Source organism: Nerophis lumbriciformis, linkage group LG14, assembly GCF_033978685.3.
Source record: "Nerophis lumbriciformis linkage group LG14, RoL_Nlum_v2.1, whole genome shotgun sequence".
Classification (NCBI taxonomy): domain Eukaryota; kingdom Metazoa; phylum Chordata; class Actinopteri; order Syngnathiformes; family Syngnathidae; genus Nerophis; species Nerophis lumbriciformis.
This window is the reverse complement of record NC_084561.2, coordinates 26,226,144-26,246,323: the sequence shown is the minus strand read 5'-3', so window position 1 is coordinate 26,246,323 and position 20,180 is coordinate 26,226,144. Positions and strand designations below refer to the sequence as shown.

General features: G+C 42.4%; 1 non-coding gene across 1 annotated transcript; it reads left to right on the top strand.

Annotated features, from left to right (window-relative positions):
* The first annotated feature begins 15,248 nt into the window (after positions 1-15,248).
* Positions 15,249-15,355, top strand: trnal-caa (transfer RNA leucine (anticodon CAA)). Its single transcript has 2 exons — positions 15,249-15,286; positions 15,310-15,355. It is a non-coding gene; the product is annotated as a tRNA-Leu (tRNA).
* The last annotated feature ends 4,825 nt before the right edge of the window (positions 15,356-20,180 follow it).

Below are 20,180 nucleotides of genomic sequence, written 5' to 3'. Positions count from 1 at the left end.
ACGTATCTTTTTTCGCTCTGACCGTAACTTAGGTACAAGGGCTCATTGGATTCCACACTCTCTCCTTTTTCTATTGTGGATCACGGATTTGTATTTTAAACCACCTCAGATACTATATCCTCTTGAAAATGAGAGTCGAGAACGCGAAATGGACATTCACAGTGACTTTTATCTCCACGACAATGCATCAGCAAAGCACTTTAGCTACGGAGCTAACGTGATAGCATCGTGCTTAACTGCAGATAGAAACAAAAGAAATAAGCCCCTGACTGGAAGGATAGACAGAATATCAGCAATACTACCAAACTCTGGACCTGTAACCACACGGTTAATGCTGTACCGCCTGACGAAGCCTAGCAATGTTGTTGCTAACAACGCCATTGAAGCTAACTTAGCTACGGGACCTTGATAGAGCTATGATAATATTAGCTCTCCACCTACGCCAGCTCTCATCTGCTCATCAACACCAGTGCTCACCTACGTTCCAGCGATCAACGGCGCGACGAAGGACTTCACCCGATCATCGATGCGGTCGGCGGCTAGCGTCGGATAGCGCGTCTGCTATCCAAGTCAAAGTCCTCCTGGTTGTGTTGCTGTAGCCAGACGCTAATACACCGATCGCACCTACAGCTTTCTTCTTTGTAGTCTCCATTGTTCATTAAACAAATTGCAAAAGATTCACCAACACAGATGTCCAGAATACGGTGGAATTTAGCGATGAAAAAAGACGATTTAAGCTGGCAACCGACCTATTCCAAAATGTCTGATTCAACTACTGACGTCACGTGCATACGTCATCATACCTAGACGTTTTCAACCGGACGTTTCCCGGGAAATTTAAAATTGCACTTTATAAATTAACCCGGCCGTATTGGCATGTGTTGCAATGTTAAGATTTCATCATTGATATACAAACTATCAGACTGCGTGGTCGGTAGTAGTGGGTTTCAGTAGGCCTTTAATCACAGTAAATTATTTGGAAAAACGACCACAATATTTCGACACAAATTCAATTTTTTGGTCAAAATGTCACACACAAACATTTCATTTACTTTGTTTACGTAAAGCAGGGTTCACCAACCTTTTTGAAACCAAGAGCTACTTCTTGGGTACTGATTAATGCGAAGGGCTACCAGTTTCCATCCATCCATTTTCTACCGCTTATTCCCTTTGGGGTTGCGGGGGGCGCTGGAGCCTATCTCAGCTACAATCGGGCGGAAGGCGGGGTACACCCTGGACAAGTCGCCACCTCATCGCAGGGGCTACCAGTTTGATACACACTTAAATAAATTGCCAGAAATAGCCAATTTGCTCAATTTACCTTTAACTCTATGTTATTATTAATAATTAATGATATTTATCTTTGTGGAAACACTGATCATCTTAATGATTTCTCACAGTAAATATATATAGAAACCAGTGACGTGCAGTCACTAGAGACAGGTGAGGCGGGGCCTCACCTGCAATCATGGAAAGAAAAAAATGTAAAAAGAAAAAAAATTCATTAAATTGTTATATGTATCCAGTGATTATACTATAAAGTTATTTTCCATTTAACTTCACCAGTTTTAGATTATTTTTATTCAAAATCGCTGAATTTTCACATTTGCTGTTCAAATACTGAGAAGAGACGGTGCGGTGAACAGCAGCCAGTCGAGGCACGTCACTCAGTGCCTCAACATGGACGGACTCGGCTAACTGCTGGTCTGCTGTGCAGTGAGACCGTATTGCTATATGAATTATATTATACATTTCCATAGTTTAGTTAGCTGAGGTATATAATGTACAGTGTATTTTGTCAACAACTGTATGTGTGTTAAGTATTTCTTGTGCTGAGCGATCATAAAACTGCTGCAAAGACGCACTGGCTGAGGCTCGCGTAACCCCGCCTCCTGGTGCTGGTTAAGGCACCTTCGCCGCAGACTGCACCTCCCGACGAGAGCGCCACACCAACCAAAGCCCACACCCAAACCCTCCACGTGCAAGACCGAATCCACCCAAAAAAAGTCACTTAACAAGAAGCCAAAAAGTGCAAAAACAACATTGCTCGCGCCGGAGGAGCCGTGAACGACTGCAAGGACACACCATTAGGTACACCTGCAGACTGCAGCACGGATTTCATATTTCATTCATTCACAACTCCTCCAACACGAACACCACTGTTCCCGCACTTATAAGTAAAGGTAAGACCATAATAACGTTTTTTTTATTAAATGTGCTTTTTTGTGTGCTACAGTTTGTATGTGTAAAGTTAAAGTTAAGTTAAAGCATTTAAGGACAGGGGGGGGCTTTGCCCCCAGGAGATGCACAGGATGCGAGCGAATGTTACGCACGAGCACAAAACTTCACAAACGGCTGACAAAGACTTAGAAATTATTCATTGTTATTATTATTATTTTTTTTAAATGCACGGGACGAAATGAAATGCTCCCTGGGACGATGGCTTTTAACCATATATTTTCTTTTTCTTTTTATGTATTTATTCATTTTACATTTTATATTAAATGTCTTGGTTTTTCCTCCCTCTGAAAATCCTATTAAATGTTTAACAAGCCATCCTATAATAATAAAACAGCTATTAATGTAACAATACAATAAAACAAATATATTTAATGATGTTTTTTCATTATTTTAACAATAGGCTAATGTATATTACTTTATATAGATTCTACAAAAAACACAAAACTTAAAAAATAAATGATTTACAATTGCACACACAAGGTTTTGTGCAGCTTCACTCATTGTAAAGGAAGATAATGTGCTTCGTACATGTGCAGGACCGCAAGCAAGGTCGCAGAGAAAATGCGGGCTGGAATTTGAGTGATGTGGGAATTTTCTATATGAACAAGTGGAATGGATTGGATACCGACGCACTAAAGGGGCTCTCTACCTTACGCTACGAAGTGAGGGGAAACTGAGTGAATAATAACAGGTTATATGATTATTTATTTAAACTCATATTCGGGCCACTTTATAATGAATATGTCGGCATTTATTTGTAAAAAAAAACAAAAAAACACCAAATTATTTAGGGGGGCTTAAGAAAATTTTAGGGGGGCTTGAGCCCCCCTAAAATCTGACTGTGATGAAGTCAGTGCCTCACCAGTCATGAACCTCACCGCACGTCACTGATAGAAACAGATAAATATCAATATGCAACACTTTATTTTTATATCTTCTCTAAGTGCACATTTTTCAAATTGAACATTTTCTAATGATCACTTCTAAGACAGTCTTGTGAAATCACAATATCCCATTTTAACTAGCTAGCCACTAACATTTTTTTTAACAAATCATGAATTAATTTGCACCATGTTTGTACAAATAATAACTCATGTAAAATACAAAAGTAAACTCTCAAATTTTTAAATAAATCATGTCACACTTTGAACTGGACACCAAATCTGTTATCTGTTTCTTTGTCAGTTAGTGAAGACCAAGTCTTTAAAATATTTTCTTGGATTTTCAAATTCTATTTGAGTTTTGTCTCTCTTAGAATTAAAAATGTCGAGCAAAGCGAGACCAGCTTGCTAGTAAATAAATGAAATTTAAAAAATAGAGGCCGCTCACTGGTAAGTGCTGCTATTTGAGCTATTTTTAGAACAGGCCAGCGGGCTACTCATCTGGTCCTTACGGGCTACCTGGTGACCCCTGACATAAAGCATGTGGGGTCAATAATGATTAATCTGTGTTAATACATGATTAATGTGATAATTTTTTGTGATTGATCACATTTAGGGATGTCCGATAATATCGGACTGCCGATATTATCGGCCGATTAATGCTTTAAAATGTAATATCGGAAATTATCGGTATCGGTTCCATAAATATCGGTATCGGTTTTAAAAAATAAATGCATGACTTTTTAAAACGCCGCTGTGTACACGGACATAGGGAGAAGTACAGAGCGCCAATAAACCTTAAAGGTACTTCCTTTGCGTACCGGCCCAGTCACATAATATCTATGACTTTTCACATTCACAAGTGAATGCCACGCATAATTGGTCAAAAGCCGTTCAGGTCACACTGAGGGTGGCCGTATAAACAGCTTTAACACTGTTACAAATATGCGCCACACTGTGAACCCACACCAAACAAGAATGACAAACACATTTTGGGAGAACATCCGCACCGTAACACAACATAAACACAACAGAACAAATACACAGAACCCCTTGCAACAATATACACCCCCCGCTACCCCTGGAAACCCCCCACGCCCCACCTCAACCCCGCCCACCTCAACCTCCTCATAGTCTCTCTCAGGGAGAGCATGTCCCAAATTCCAAGCTGCTGTTTTGAGGCATGTTAAAAAAAATAATGCACTTTGTGACTTCAATAATACAAACCCCGTTTCCATATGAGTTGGTAAATTGTGTTAGATGTAAATATAAGCGGAATACAATAATTTGCAAATCATTTTCAACCCATATTCAGTTGAATATGCTACAAAGACAATATTTGTGATGTTCAAACTGATAAACTTTTTTTTTTTTGCAAATAATCAATTTTAGAATTTGATGCCAGCAACACGTGACAAAGAAGTTGGGAAAGGTGGCAATAAATACTGATAAAGTTGAGGAATGCTCATCAAACACTTATTTGGAACATCCCACAGGTGAACAGGCAAATAGGGAACAGGTGGGTGCCATGATTGGGTAAGTAGATTCCATGAAATACTCAGTCATTCACAAACAACGATGGGGCGAGGGTCACCACTTTGTCAACAAATGCGTAAGCAAATTGTTGAACAGTTTAAGAAAAACTTTTCTCAACCAGCTATTGCAAGGAATTTAGGGATTTCACCATCTACGGTCCGTAATATCATCAAAGGGTTCAGAGAATCTGGAGAAATCACTGCACGTAAGCGGGTAAGCCCGTGACCTTCGATCCCTCAGGCTGTACTGCATCAACAAGCGACATCAGTGTGTAAAGGATATCACCACATGGGCTCAGGAACACTTCAGAAACCCACTGTCAGTAACTACAGTTGGTCGCTACATCTGTAAGTGCAAGTTAAAACTCTCCTATGCAAGGCGAAAACCGTTTATCAACCACACTCAGAAACGCCGTCGGCTTCGCTGGGCCTGAGCTCATCTAAGATGGACTGATACAAAGTGGAAAAGTGTTCTGTGGTCTGACGAGTCCACATTTCAAATTGTTTTTGAAAACTGTGGACGTCGTGTCCTCCGGACCAAAGAGAAAAAGAACCATCCGGATTGTTATAGGCGCAAAGTTGAAAAGCCAGCATCTGTGATGGTATGGGGGTGTATTAGTGCCCAAGACATCAATGTGGCTTCATAGTAAAAGAGTGCGGGTACTAGACTGGCCTGCCTGTAGTCCAGACCTGTCTCCCATTGAAAATGTGTGGCGCATTTTGAAGCCTAAAATACCACAACGGAGACCCCCGGACTGTTGAACAATTTAAGCTGTACATCAAGCAAGAATGGGAAATAATTCCACCTGAGAAGCTTAAAAAATGTGTCTCCTCAGTTCCCAAATGTTTACTAAGTGTTGTTAAAAGGAAAGGCCATGTAACACAGTGGTGAACATGCCCTTTCCCAACTACTTTGGCATGTGTTGCAGCCATGAAATTCTAAGTTAATTATTATTTGAAAAAAAAAAAAAAAAGTATATGAGTTTGAACATCAAATATCTTGTCTTTGTAGTGCATTCAATTGAATGTGGGTTGAAAATGATTTGCAAATCATTGTATTCCGTTTATATTTACATCTAACACAATTTTTCAACTCATATGGAAACAGGGTTTGTAAATATGGCAGTGCCATGTTGGCACTTTTTTCCATAACTTGAGTTGATTTATTTTGGAAAACCTTGTTACATTGTTTAATGCATCCAGCAGGGCATCACAACAAAATTAGGCATAATAATGTGTTAATTCCACGACTGTATATATCTGTATCGGTTGATATCGGTATCGGTAATTAAGAGTTGGACAATATCGGAATATCGGATATCGGTAAAAAAGCCATTATCGGACATCTCTAATCACATGTTTTTCTTTTCCCAAGATGGCGCCGTTGTTTTGGCTGCTGGTGGCAGGAGCTCTGTGCTCTTGTGTCATCCTTTTGTGTTCCTGAGTTTCCCTCTTGTTTTCATGTGGGGTTTTTTGCCTTTTGGTGCGGTACCCTTTGGGACTGTGTGACAAGGGGTCGTACTGGTGACTTCTGCGGTGCTTTTTTGTGAACTTCTGGATCCTCCTCCCGGTAGCCTTTTGGCGATGGAGACCAGCTGCTGGGTCTTGTCTGAATGAGCAGATATCAGACACCTCGGTCTCCTTAGGCCATCCATGCAGACTGGACACTGGCCAAGAGTTAGTGGGCGGCCGAGGGTGGAGTCAGCTCTCTTGGTTGCTTTGTTGGGTCTGCTCCTGTCTCTGGCCATGCTCCCCTCACCCCAGCAGACGATGGCGTGGAACACCGCAGAGGCCACCACAGTGTATGTTTTTGTTGTTGTTTTATTTTTTTGACTGTGTTGATGTTTCCCTCTTACACACATGTTTATGTGTGATATGGCTATGAGGTTTTTTCCCCCTTGGCCTCAGTCTGGACCCCCTCTCCAGGGGCCCAGGCTTAGACAGAATTTTTTTTTTCTCCCTGAAATAAAGTTCTGGAAAAAAAAAGTTTGAATTTAAAATTATTTTTTCAGAACTTTTCTGACACACCTCATGGCACTGGCAGCCCGGGGGCCAAAGTTCAAACATTTTTGCAGCAAATTTCAGTCTATTGCACTTCATGTTCAAGACATTCATGATTTCTTATTTTAAAATAATAAAAATAATAAAACATGTTTAATACCAACATGTTTAATACCAAGCCATAGTCGATAAGCTTTTTCTTTTCTCTATCTTCTTGTTATGGGACATTCATCCTCCACTGTTGCCATTTCTAATATAAAGTAGTGTAAAGTTCTTACTTATATCTGTTAGTAAACTCGCCATGAAAGCGCTAAAACATACCGGCGTAGTGAGTTAACATTATTCATCCAAGGAACTTTAGTTATTAGAGTTCCGGTCGGACGGTTTTTCACGGGACACATTTCCGGTGTGGTTGTTTCCGAATGAGGAGATGCTGCTCCGTTATTGATTGAAGTAAAGTCTGAATGTCATTAGAACAGTTAGCTCCATTTTTTGACACTTCTTCCACTTCCGTCCTTGCACGCTACACCGTTACAATAAAGATGACGGGGAGAAGACGCTGTCGAAGGTGAGCCACGTAAATAAGACCGCCCAGAAAACGGCGCATCCGGAAGCGGCTGTCAGAAAGCGTCTTGAAGATGATCTTATTAGTGATTCCCAGAGCCCAAAAAAAATCTGCGGGCTATAGAGCGTTTTAGTACTCTGGAATGCCCTCCCGGTAACAGTTAGAGATGCTACCTCAGTAGAAGCATTTAAGTCCCATCTTAAAACTCATTTGTATACTCTAGCCTTTAAATAGACCTCCTTTTTAAACCAGTTGATCTGCCGTTTCTTTTCTTTTCTGCTCTGCCCCCCTTTCCCTTGTGGAAGTGGGGGCACAGGTCCGGTGACCATGGATGAAGTGCTGGCTGTCCAGAGTCTTGCCCCGGTTGGACCGCTCGCCTGCGCATCAGTTGGGGACATCTCTGCGCTGCTGACATGTCTCTGCTCGGGATGGTTTCCTGCTGGCCCCACTATGAACTGGACTCTCACTATTATGTCAGATCCACTATGGACTGGACTTTCACAATATTATGCTAGACCCACTCGACGTCCATTGCATCCGGTCTCCCCTAGAAGGGGGGGGGGGGGGGGGGGGGGGGGGGGGGGGTGTGTTGGGATCACCCACATCTGCGGTCTTCTCCAAGGTTTCTCATAGTCATCCTCATTGACATCCCACTGGGTTGTGAGTTTTTCCTTGCCCTTTTGTGGGATCTGAACCGAGGATGTCGTTGTGGCTTGTGCAGCCTTTTGAGACACTTGTGATTTAGGGCTATATAAATAAACATTGATTGATTGATTGATCTGTAAAACATAATCCATGCAACATTTTGACCAAAGAACCACCATTACATGTTATGTAGACCACAAGGAAGTGTTTTCCATTCAGAAAAAAAAAAAAAAAAAGACTCCTTTTAATGCGCCCTATAATCCGGTGCGCCTTATATATGAAAAAAGATCAAAAATAGATAGATAGATAGTTAGTACTTTATTGATTCCTTCAGGAGAGTTCTCTCAGGAAAAGACCATTCATCGGCAGTGCGCCTTATAATCTGGTGCGCCCTATGGTCCAGATATATATATATATATATATATATATATATATATATATATAAAAGACTAATAGTGAAGGGAGAATCAATCAATCAATCAATGTTTATTTATACAGCCCTAAATCACAAGTGTCTCAAAGGGCTGCACAAGCCACAACGACATCCTCGGTACAGAGCCCACATAAGGGCAAGGAAAAACTCACCCCAGTGGGACGTCGATGTGAATGACTATGAGAAACCTTGGAAAGGACCCCCCCCCCCCCCCCCCCCCCCCCCCCCCCCCCCCCTAGGGGAGACCGAATGCAATGGATGTCGAATGGGTCTGACATAATATTGTGAGAGTCCAGTCCATAGTGGATCCAACATAATAGTAAGAGTCCAGTCCATAGTGGGGCCAGCAGGAGACCATCCCGAGCGGAGACGAGTCAGCAGCGCAGAGATGTTCCCAACCGATGCACAGGCGAGCGGTCCACCCCGGGTCCCGACTCTGGACAGCCAGCACTTCATCCATGGCCACCGGACCTGTATAACTCCCCCTCCACAAGGGAGAGAGGGGAGCAGAGGAGAAAATAAAATAAACGGCAGATCAACTGGTCTAAAAAAGGGGGTCTATTTAAAGGCTAGAGTATACAAATAAGATTTAAGATGGGACTTAAATGCTTCTACTGAGGTAGCATCTCTAATTGTTACCGGGAGGGCATTCCATAGTACTGGAGCCCGAATAGAAAACGCTCTATAGCCCGCAGACTTTTTTTGGGCTCTGGGAATCACTAATAAGCCGGAGTTCTTTGAACGCAGATTTCTTGCCGGGACATATGGTACAATACAATCGGCAAGATAGGATGGAGCTAGACCGTGTAGTATTTTATACGTAAGTAGTAAAACCTTAAAGTCACATCTTAAGTGCACAGGAAGCCAGTGCAGGTAAGCCAGTATAGGCGTAATATGATCAAACTTTCTTGTTCTTGTCAAGAGTCGAGCAGCCGCATTTTGTACCAACTGTAATCTATTAATGCTAGACATAGGGAGACCTAAAAATAATAAAAAAAGATAAAAAATAGACCATTCATCGGCAGTGCGCCTTATAATTAGTGCGCTCTATGGTCCAGATATATATATATATATATATACAAACCCCGTTTCCATATGAGTTGGGAAATTGTGTTAGATGTAAATATAAACGGAATACAATGATTTGCAAATCCTTTTCAACCCATATTCAGTTGAATATGCTACAAAGACAAGATATTTGATGTTCAAACTCATAAACATTTTTTTTTTTGCAAATAATCATGAACTTTAGAATTTGATGCCAGCAACACGTGACAAAGAAGTTGGGAAAGGTGGCAATAAATACTGATAAAGTTGAGGAATGCTCATCAAACACTTATTTGGAACATCCCACAGGTCAACAGGCAAATTGGGAATAGGTGGGTGCCATAATTGGGTATAAAAGCAGCTTCCATGAAATGCTCAGTCATTCACAAACAGGGATGGGGCGAGGGTCACCACTTTGTCAACAAATGCGTGAGCAAATTGTTGAACAGTTTAAGAAAAACCTTTCTCAACCAGCTATTGCAAGGAATTTAGAGATTTCACCATCTACGCTCCGTAATATCATCAAAGGGTTCAGAGAATCTGGAGAAATCACTGCACGTAAGCAGCTAAGCCCGTGACCTTCGATCCCTCAGGCTGTACTGCATCAACAAGCGACATCAGTGTGTAAAGGATATCACCACATGGGCTCAGGAACACTTCAGAAACCCACTGTCAGTAACTACAGTTGGTCGCTACATCTGTAAGTGCAAGTTAAAACTCTCCTATGCAAGGCGAAAACCGTTTATCAACCACACTCAGAAACGCCGTCGGCTTCGCTGGGCCTGAGCTCATCTAAGATGGACTGATACAAAGTGGAAAAGTGTTCTGTGGTCTGACGAGTCCACATTTCAAATTGTTTTTGAAAACTGTGGACGTCGTGTCCTCCGGACCAAAGAGAAAAAGAACCATCCGGATTGTTATAGGCGCAAAGTTGAAAAGCCAGCATCTGTGATGGTATGGGGGTGTATTAGTGCCCAAGACATCAATGTGGCTTCATAGTAAAAGAGTGCGGGTACTAGACTGGCCTGCCTGTAGTCCAGACCTGTCTCCCATTGAAAATGTGTGGCGCATTTTGAAGCCTAAAATACCACAACGGAGACCCCCGGACTGTTGAACAATTTAAGCTGTACATCAAGCAAGAATGGGAAATAATTCCACCTGAGAAGCTTAAAAAATGTGTCTCCTCAGTTCCCAAATGTTTACTAAGTGTTGTTAAAAGGAAAGGCCATGTAACACAGTGGTGAACATGCCCTTTCCCAACTACTTTGGCATGTGTTGCAGCCATGAAATTCTAAGTTAATTATTATTTGAAAAAAAAAAAAAAAAGTATATGAGTTTGAACATCAAATATCTTGTCTTTGTAGTGCATTCAATTGAATGTGGGTTGAAAATGATTTGCAAATCATTGTATTCCGTTTATATTTACATCTAACACAATTTTTCAACTCATATGGAAACAGGGTTTGTAAATATGGCAGTGCCATGTTGGCACTTTTTTCCATAACTTGAGTTGATTTATTTTGGAAAACCTTGTTACATTGTTTAATGCATCCAGCAGGGCATCACAACAAAATTAGGCATAATAATGTGTTAATTCCACGACTGTATATATCTGTATCGGTTGATATCGGTATCGGTAATTAAGAGTTGGACAATATCGGAATATCGGATATCGGTAAAAAAGCCATTATCGGACATCTCTAATCACATGTTTTTCTTTTCCCAAGATGGCGCCGTTGTTTTGGCTGCTGGTGGCAGGAGCTCTGTGCTCTTGTGTCATCCTTTTGTGTTCCTGAGTTTCCCTCTTGTTTTCATGTGGGGTTTTTTGCCTTTTGGTGCGGTACCCTTTGGGACTGTGTGACAAGGGGTCGTACTGGTGACTTCTGCGGTGCTTTTTTGTGAACTTCTGGATCCTCCTCCCGGTAGCCTTTTGGCGATGGAGACCAGCTGCTGGGTCTTGTCTGAATGAGCAGATATCAGACACCTCGGTCTCCTTAGGCCATCCATGCAGACTGGACACTGGCCAAGAGTTAGTGGGCGGCCGAGGGTGGAGTCAGCTCTCTTGGTTGCTTTGTTGGGTCTGCTCCTGTCTCTGGCCATGCTCCCCTCACCCCAGCAGACGATGGCGTGGAACACCGCAGAGGCCACCACAGTGTATGTTTTTGTTGTTGTTTTATTTTTTTGACTGTGTTGATGTTTCCCTCTTACACACATGTTTATGTGTGATATGGCTATGAGGTTTTTTCCCCCTTGGCCTCAGTCTGGACCCCCTCTCCAGGGGCCCAGGCTTAGACAGAATTTTTTTTTTCTCCCTGAAATAAAGTTCTGGAAAAAAAAAGTTTGAATTTAAAATTATTTTTTCAGAACTTTTCTGACGCTCCGTAATATCATCAAAGGGTTCAGAGAATCTGGAGAAATCACTGCACGTAAGCAGCTAAGCCCGTGACCTTCGATCCCTCAGGCTGTACTGCATCAACAAGCGACATCAGTGTGTAAAGGATATCACCACATGGGCTCAGGAACACTTCAGAAACCCACTGTCAGTAACTACAGTTGGTCGCTACATCTGTAAGTGCAACTTAAAACTCTCCTATGCAATGCGAAAACCGTTTATCAACAACACCCAGAAACGCCGTCGGCTTCGCTGGGCCTGCGCTCATCTAAGATGGACTGATACAAAGTGGAAAAGTGTTATGTGGTCTGACGAGTCCACATTTCAAATTGTTTTCGGAAACTGTGGACGTCGTGTCCTCCGGACCAAAGAGGAAAAGACCCATTGTTATAGGCGCAAAGTTGAAAAGCCAGCATCTGTGATGGTATGGGGGTGTATTAGTGCCCAAGACATTGGTAACTTACACATCTGTTAATGCTGAAAGGTACATACAGGTTTTGGAGCAACATATGTTGCCATCCAAGCAACGTTACCATGGACGCCCCTGCTTATTTCAGCAAGACAATGCCAAGCCACATGTTGCATCAACGTGGCTTCATAGTAAAAGAGTGCGGGTACTAGACTGGCCTGCCTGTAGTCCAGACCTGTCTCCCATTGAAAATGTGTGGCGCATTATGAAGCCTAAAATACCACAATGGAGACCCCCGGACTGTTGAACAACTTAAGCTGTACATCAAGCAAGAATGGGAAATAATTCCACCTGAGAAGCTTCAAAAATGTGTCTCTTCAGTTCCCAAACGTTTACTGAGTGTACATGAACGGCCATGTATCACAGTGGTGAACATGCCCTTTCCCAACTACTTTGGCACGTGTTGCAGCCATGAAATTCTAAGTTAATTATTATTTGCAAAAAATAAATAAAGTTTATGAGTTTGAACATCAAATATCTTGTCTTTGTAGTGCATTCAATTGAATATGGGTTGAAAATGATTTGCAAATCATTGTATTCCGTTTATATTTACATCTAACACAATTTCCCAACTCATATGGAAACGGGGTTTGTATATATATATATAAAAAAAGACTAATAGTGAAGGGAGGAGGGGTTCTTACCTTTCCGAAAATCTGGCCCCCAAAACAATGACTTAGTTGAATATCCCTGCCATACAGTATTTTCTTGGTGGAGTTTTAACATATTTTTCCAAAACACACATTTCCCCTTTCAAAGTTCTTCCGATATTTGTGTTCACAAATCCAACGGGCCAAATTGTTTGCGGATTGTTCATTATTCTCTTTTCTAATGTTGTCATTTGCAATCAGCTCACTGGGAAAACAGGATGGCAGGAGGAGCGAGAAAATCATTTGATCCTTGGGCCCTGCCATGGATCCCACGCCGCACAGGGGGGTCAGGGGTGCCGGTCAGGGTGACAGCTTGGGTCAATAATCAGGAGGCGGTTGAGGATGGTCGAGCCAGGAGGGAGGCGGGGCGGCGTCTCAGTGGGGAGTTAGAGGAGGTCGCCCTCGCAGATCAGTCAGCTTTAAAGGTGAAGTGTGCAGTAGAATGAGGAGCAGGACGGATGTGATGTAAATGTGAGCGCGTGGGCGTTTGACTTGCTGACGGCGCCAACTTCATCCGCGTATCCCGCAGAGTGAAGGTATTGAAAGGTGTTACAGCTTGTCAGGGAAGTGTCCCTCGCTGTCCTCGCCTGCCAGCCCGCACCCGCCCGCCACACCGAGGGCACGGCACGCCTGAAATATTGAGTTATCGATACCGCGTCTGCGAGCGACAGCACCCGTGTGTCATCGCACAACACTGAGCGTTATTGATAACATAATGCTTTCGCGACGACAGAACACAGCGTAGACGTCTCACGACTTTTTTTGTGTGACTCGTCGCCATAAACGTGCGACGAGGTTATTGATAGCACGCTGCGGGCGGACTCAAGATGCACCCATCGATTCCCAGAAACACGACACCCGCATGTAAGTCAGGTTAAAGCGCCGTGCTTCACAAAGTTGACGGATAGGCCCGCGGGCGGAATATAAAGTTTTTAGCAAAGACGTCCAAGGACTTTGAAGATATGTGTTGCAGAAAATACTAAATCAGCTGATCTCGTGTGTACAATTGATGACATCTCGGTGATAACATTTGCGTGTGGGCCAAGACAAATGGGGTAAAAAAAAAAGGCAGAAATAGGTAATAAAAAAATTTCAGTAGCAGGTGTCAGGTATGGATGTGAGCTATAAAGACATTTTTTGCCAGATCCATTTCAGCCAGACAGTCAGGGGTTATTTGGAATGGAGGAAAGTAATAACCTCCAGTTTTGGATGCCTCCGTTTACGGAGTTTTGCAGTCTGGCTCCTAATTTAGTCTGCTGACATATGCAGTAACATATTGTGTCATTTAACATTCTATTATTTTGTCAATGTTATTGAGGACAAGTGGTAGAAAATTATTTATTAATTTACTTGTTCATTTACTTTAATATCTGCTTACTTTCTCTTTTAACATGTTCTGTCTACACTTCTGTTAAAATGTAGTAATCACTTATTCTTCTGTTGTTTGATACTTTACATTAGTTTTGGATGATACCACAAATGTGGGTATCAATCCGATACCAAGTAGTTACTATACCATACATTGGTCATATTTAAAGTCCTCGTGTGTCTAGGGACATATTTCCTGAGTTTATAAACATAATAACAATGAAAAAAAACGAAAAAAGATGTTGTGATGCCAAAAAATATTGATATCATAGTAGTATCGACTAGATACAATCCTGTACTTGGTATCATTACAGTGGATGTTAGGTGTAGATCCACCAATAGCGTTTGTTTACATTTTGACGCGGGTAAGCTACGGTGTGTAGTGAAGCATGTTTAGCTATTCCTCGTCCTGCAGGGATGATACTTGTAAGAAACGTACTTTATTTGTCGCCATGGAGACGAGGATTGGTGATTTAGAAGTAGCTAAAACAGTGCGGACTGGGGCTGGACTTTAGCCGCTAGCTAGCTAGCCATGTCTTAAAGCACCTCCTTCTGAGGGCGTTTCAGTGTTATAACTTCACCTTTATCTTTAGTTTTTAAGCCAAAATGCGTCCGTTCTCCCTTTTCTGTCTACACACTGTGTCTGCTTGTAAGTACTCTGTGATTGTGCACTGCCGAACATGCTCGTCTGCTCGTAAGCCAGCAATGACACGACGTGACGACGATGGGGGCGCTACTTTTCAGAGGCGGTATAGTATCGAATATGATTCATTAGTATCGCGGTACTATACTAATACCGGTATACCGTACAACCCTAAAAACTACCATCATCAATTTTGCATTTTCTGACTTATAAAGGTTGTAGCAATGTTGAACACTCGTGTTAAACAATGCCAATGCGCCAAATCATGAGCTGCATGCATTTTGACGCAAGCTTGCACGCAGTTTTGGATGCATCCATTTACGGGGTTTTGCAGTCTGGCTACGTTTTCACATCACAAGGAGGTGAATGAACTTATATGTCAGGATGGCCGAGCGGTCTAAGGCGCCAGACTCAAGGTCACACCTTCCCTGCTTGGGAATTCTGGTCTCCAGTTGGAGGCGTGGGTTCAATTCCCACTTCTGACATTGGACTTTTTGTACTATAAATTGATTTACGTGAACCCCGACTTAAACAAGTTGAAAAACGTATTTGGGTGTTACCATTTAGTGGTCAATTGTACGGAATATGTACTGTACTGTGCAATCTACTAATAAAAGTTTCAATAAATCAATTAATCAATCTGGACATTAGGTAAAGCTCTCAGCCCAAAGGGGAAGGATCTCCTCCTCTGCTTCTCGCGAGAAGAAAACACAAAAAAGGTAAGTTAAAGTATTGTTTTCTTACCTTGGCATGTGCGTAATAACACAGAGTGAACTAAATGCGGTTAAAAATAGATTTTTTTATGCACTCTCTGAATAAATGGAAGAGTGTGACCCGGTGAACCTATACAGTATATAATATTTATGAAGTTTATTACCGACTGTGTCTGGAATAAAAATAGCGATTTCAAAATATAAATATGAACAGTGTACATTTTTTCAAACCAGACCCCCTCGCCCCCACATTGCAAGTCTCGTGTTCTCTGTGTGTTGTAACGTTTATATGTGCTTATTGTTGCGAGAGGGTTTTACTTCTGGCCCCAAACTGAGCTCCCCCCACCCATTCCCATAGGGGCTTAGTCCGGTATCAACTTTTTTTTACTCATCCTCCCGCCATGTTTAACTTATCCCACTTGTTTTAACGTGGCGCTGTAACAGTGTTCCTGTTCTGTCTACCCTGTACAATGATTGGTACAGGTTTGTACTGAAAATGACAGTAAGGTACTATTCTGTTCTATTATCTAGACCACAAGGAAGTGTTTCAAATGTAGATTACAGCCATCATAGGAAACTTGAGTATCACTGATCCCAACAATTTTGCTATAATTCATAGGAACATTAATCAACCCATCCATCCTCTTCCGCTTATCCGAGGTCGGGTCGCGGGGGCAGCAGCCTAAGCAGGGAAGCCCAGACTTCCCTCTCCCCAGCCACTTCGTCCAGCTCTTCCTGTGGGACCCCGAGGCGTTCCCAGGCCAGCCGGGAGACATAGTCTTCCCAACGTGTCCTGGGTCTTCCCCGCGGCCTCCTACCGGTCGGACGTGCCCTAAACACCTCCCTAGGGAGGCGTTCGGGTGGCATCCTGACCAGATGCCCTCTCAATGTGGAGGAGCAGCGGCTTTACTTTGAGCTCCCCCCGGATGGCAGAGCTTCTCACCCTATCTCTAAGGGAGAGCCCCGCCACCCGGCAGAGGAAACTCATTTCGGCCGCTTGTACCCGTGATCTTGTCCTTTCGGTCATAACCCAAAGCTCATGACCATAGGTGAGGATGGGAACGTAGATCGACCGGTAAATTGAGAGCTTTGCCTTCCGGCTCAGCTCCTTCTTCACCACAACGGATCAATACAGCGTCCGCATTACTGAAGATGCCGCACCGATCCGCCTGTAGGATCTCACGATCCACTCTTCCCTCACTCGTGAACAAGACTCCGAGGTACTTGAACTCCTCCACATTAATCAACATTTGATAAAATGTAAGCCATTTCTATCAGATCATTGTTTTGTGAGCATGGTTGTACCGAATGTGACCCGTAATGCTATGATCTGATTCTGATGGTGAAGGCCCAAATGACTGGTGAGAAAAAGAGAGCTCTTGACGGCGGCTGTGGTTGAACAAGACGAGACTGTTCAGTAGCAGGTGTCAGGTATGGATGTGAGCTATAAAGACATTTTTTGCCAGATCCATTTCAGCCAGACAGTCAGGGGTTATTTGGAATGGAGGAAAGTAATAACCTCCATTTGTTACCCCTTGTCCCTCGGCTTATGAAAAACACCTTTACAACTTGCTTTGCTTTAGCTCGGCTTTCTGGGCGATGTTGGAAGTTTGGCAACTTGTCACTGGGATTGGAACGGTGGATATGATGTTCAGGTCATGGCTTAGTCTGATAGTTCAATATGTGGTTGTATGTGATGGATGCAGGAGATATGGGCTATTAATACAACCCAGGTTGGTACTGGAGCTGGCTCATATCGCACCTGTCATGATCTGTGGCCGGTTCATGTTTTGTTTAGTTAGGTCAGTGGTTCTTAACCTTGTTGGAGGTCCCGAACCCCACCAGTTTCATATGCGCCTTCACCGAACCCTTCTTTAGTGAAAAATTCAATGTTTTTTTTGTTTTTTCAAATTCAAGACAAAGTTATGTTTTTTTTTTACTGGTGCACAAAATGAACCGTGCATGAACATCACCTAGTTCAAAGAACAACACAAACACAGTGCATGAACTCACAACAAATCACATACCTGCAAATCAGAGGGAAAATTGTTTGGGGGTATCCATAATACGCCGATAGGGAGAAGTTTTTATTTAAACGATGAGTTGGGTGTGTCTTGGGCTCGAACCCCTGAGGCCGACTCACCGAGCCCCTAGGGTTCGATCAAACCCAGGTTAAGAACCACTGAGTTAGGTTCTGTTAGTTTTGGATTCCCTTAGTTCCTGTTTTGTGCACTTCTGGGTTTGTTTTGGTTACCATGGGCACTAATTGGTATCACCTGCCTCTGATTAGTGTTCGGCACGTTCACCTGCTGCCGAGCACTAATCAGAGAGCTATTTATTCCCGTTGCTCGCCACACTCGGTCTGGCTTCATTGTTTGCAAATGCAACAGTTACGTTGGGTATTCCTTGTTTTCTACGCTTTGATTCCTGTGCTAAGTCTCGCCTTAGCTCCCCGTGTGTTAGGCACGCTTGCCTTTTGGTGTTTGCCTGTATTTTGGTAAGTTGGATGATTTTATGAGGAATAAATCATATCCTACTCCGCTTTCGTCCGGAGTTGTCCGTTCTGCATCGAGGAGTAACGACCCCGCAGTAAGTTGCAACCACCACGTGACACCACCACTGTTGACCATCAGGTGATACATATTTATTTTGGTCAAGCCTTGAAAAAAAAAAAATAAAACGTAAACCTTTTGCTTTGAGCAGGGGTGTATTTAATCATTTGGGGGCCCAAGGTAAACCTGGTCATTGGGTCCTCCACATAAAAAACAACATTGTAATTAAACATGTCATGTCTGTGTGATCATGTTTTGTTTTAGTCATGTTTGGTTTTGTTTTTGGACTCTTTGTGCACTTTTGTTTGTTTTGTCACCATAGCAACCCATTAGTTTTCACCTGTCATGTCACGCACCTGTTTCACGTTTTGAGTCACGCACCTGTGTTCACTGATCATGTCACTGCTATTTAAGCCTGTCTGTTTCTGTTGTTCGTGCTGGTGACATTATCCTATCATACAATGCTACTTCTGACACCCCTGCTACCTCTGTTTGTCTTCATGCTTCCACAGTTCCATGCCAAGTAAGTTTTTTATAGTTTCTGCCTTTGTGCAAGTTTTGTTTCATTAGTCTAGTTTGTTCTCCGCCATTGTGCGCGCCTTTTGTTTGCTTCCTTTTTTGTAGTCTGTTAGTGTTTAAAATAAAGGTGTACTTAGATTCACGGCTTGCCCGCGCCAACTTTCCTTTGCATTCCAGGAAAACAAACCCCAAGGTCCACGTATTGACAAGAAACTACTAGTTTACCAGTACCAGTACCAAAATTATTTTGATACTTTTCAGTACTTTTCTAAATAAAGGGGACCACAAAGATTGCACTATTGGCTTTTATTGTAACAAAAAATCTTAGGGTACATTAAACATGTTTCTTATTGCAAGTTTGTCCTTAAATAAAATAGTGAACATACATTCTTTTATTAGTAAGTACCGGTAAGCAAGCAAAGAAAGGCTCCTAATTTAGTCTGCTGACATATGCAGTAACATATTGTGTCATTTACCATTCTATTATTTTGTCAATGTTATTGAGGACAAGTGGTAGAAAATGAATTATTAATCTACTTGTTCATTTACTTTAATATCTGCTTACTTTCTCTTTTAACATGTTCTATCTACACGTCTGTTAAAATGTAGCAATCACTTTTTCATCTGTTGTTTGATACTTTACATTAGTTTTGGATGATACCACAAATGTGGGTATCAATCCCATACCAAGTAGTTTCAGGATCATACATTGGTCATATTCAAAGTCCTCATGTGTCCAGGGACATATTTCCTGAGTTTATAAACATAATTAAAAAAACCGAAAAAAGATGTTGTGATGCCTAAAAAATATCGATGTAATCATAGTAGTATCGACTAGATACGCTCCTGTACTTGGTATCATTACAGTGGATGTGAGGTGTAGATCCACCAATGGCGTTTGTTTACATTTTGACGTGGGTGAGCTACAGTGTGTAGTGAAGCATGTTTAGCTATTCCTCGTCCTGCAGGGATGATACTTGTAAGAAACGTACTTTATTTGTCGCCATGGAGACGAGGATTGGTGATTTAGAAGTAGCTAAAACACTGCGGACTGGGGCTGGACTTTAGCCGCTAGCTAGCTAGCCATGTCTTAAAGCACCTCTTCCTGAGGGTGTTTCAGTCTTATGACTTCACCTTTATCTTTAGTTTTTAAGCCAAAATGCGTCCGTTCTCCCTTTTCTGTCTACACACTGTGTCTGCTTGTAAATGCTCTGTGATTGTGCACTGCCGAACATGCTCGTCTGCTCGTAAGCCAGCAATGACATGACGTGACGACGATGGGGGCGCACGGGGGGGGGGCACCGCTACTTTTCAGAGGCGGTATAGTACCGAATATGATTCATTAGTGTCGCGGTACTATACTAATACCGGTATACCGTACAACCCTAGAAACTACCATCATCAATTTTACATTTTCTGACTTATAAAGATTGTTGCAATGTTGAACACTCGTGTTAAACAATGCCAATGCGTCAAATCATAGCTTCATGCATTTTGATGCAAGCTTGCACGCAGTTTTGGATGCC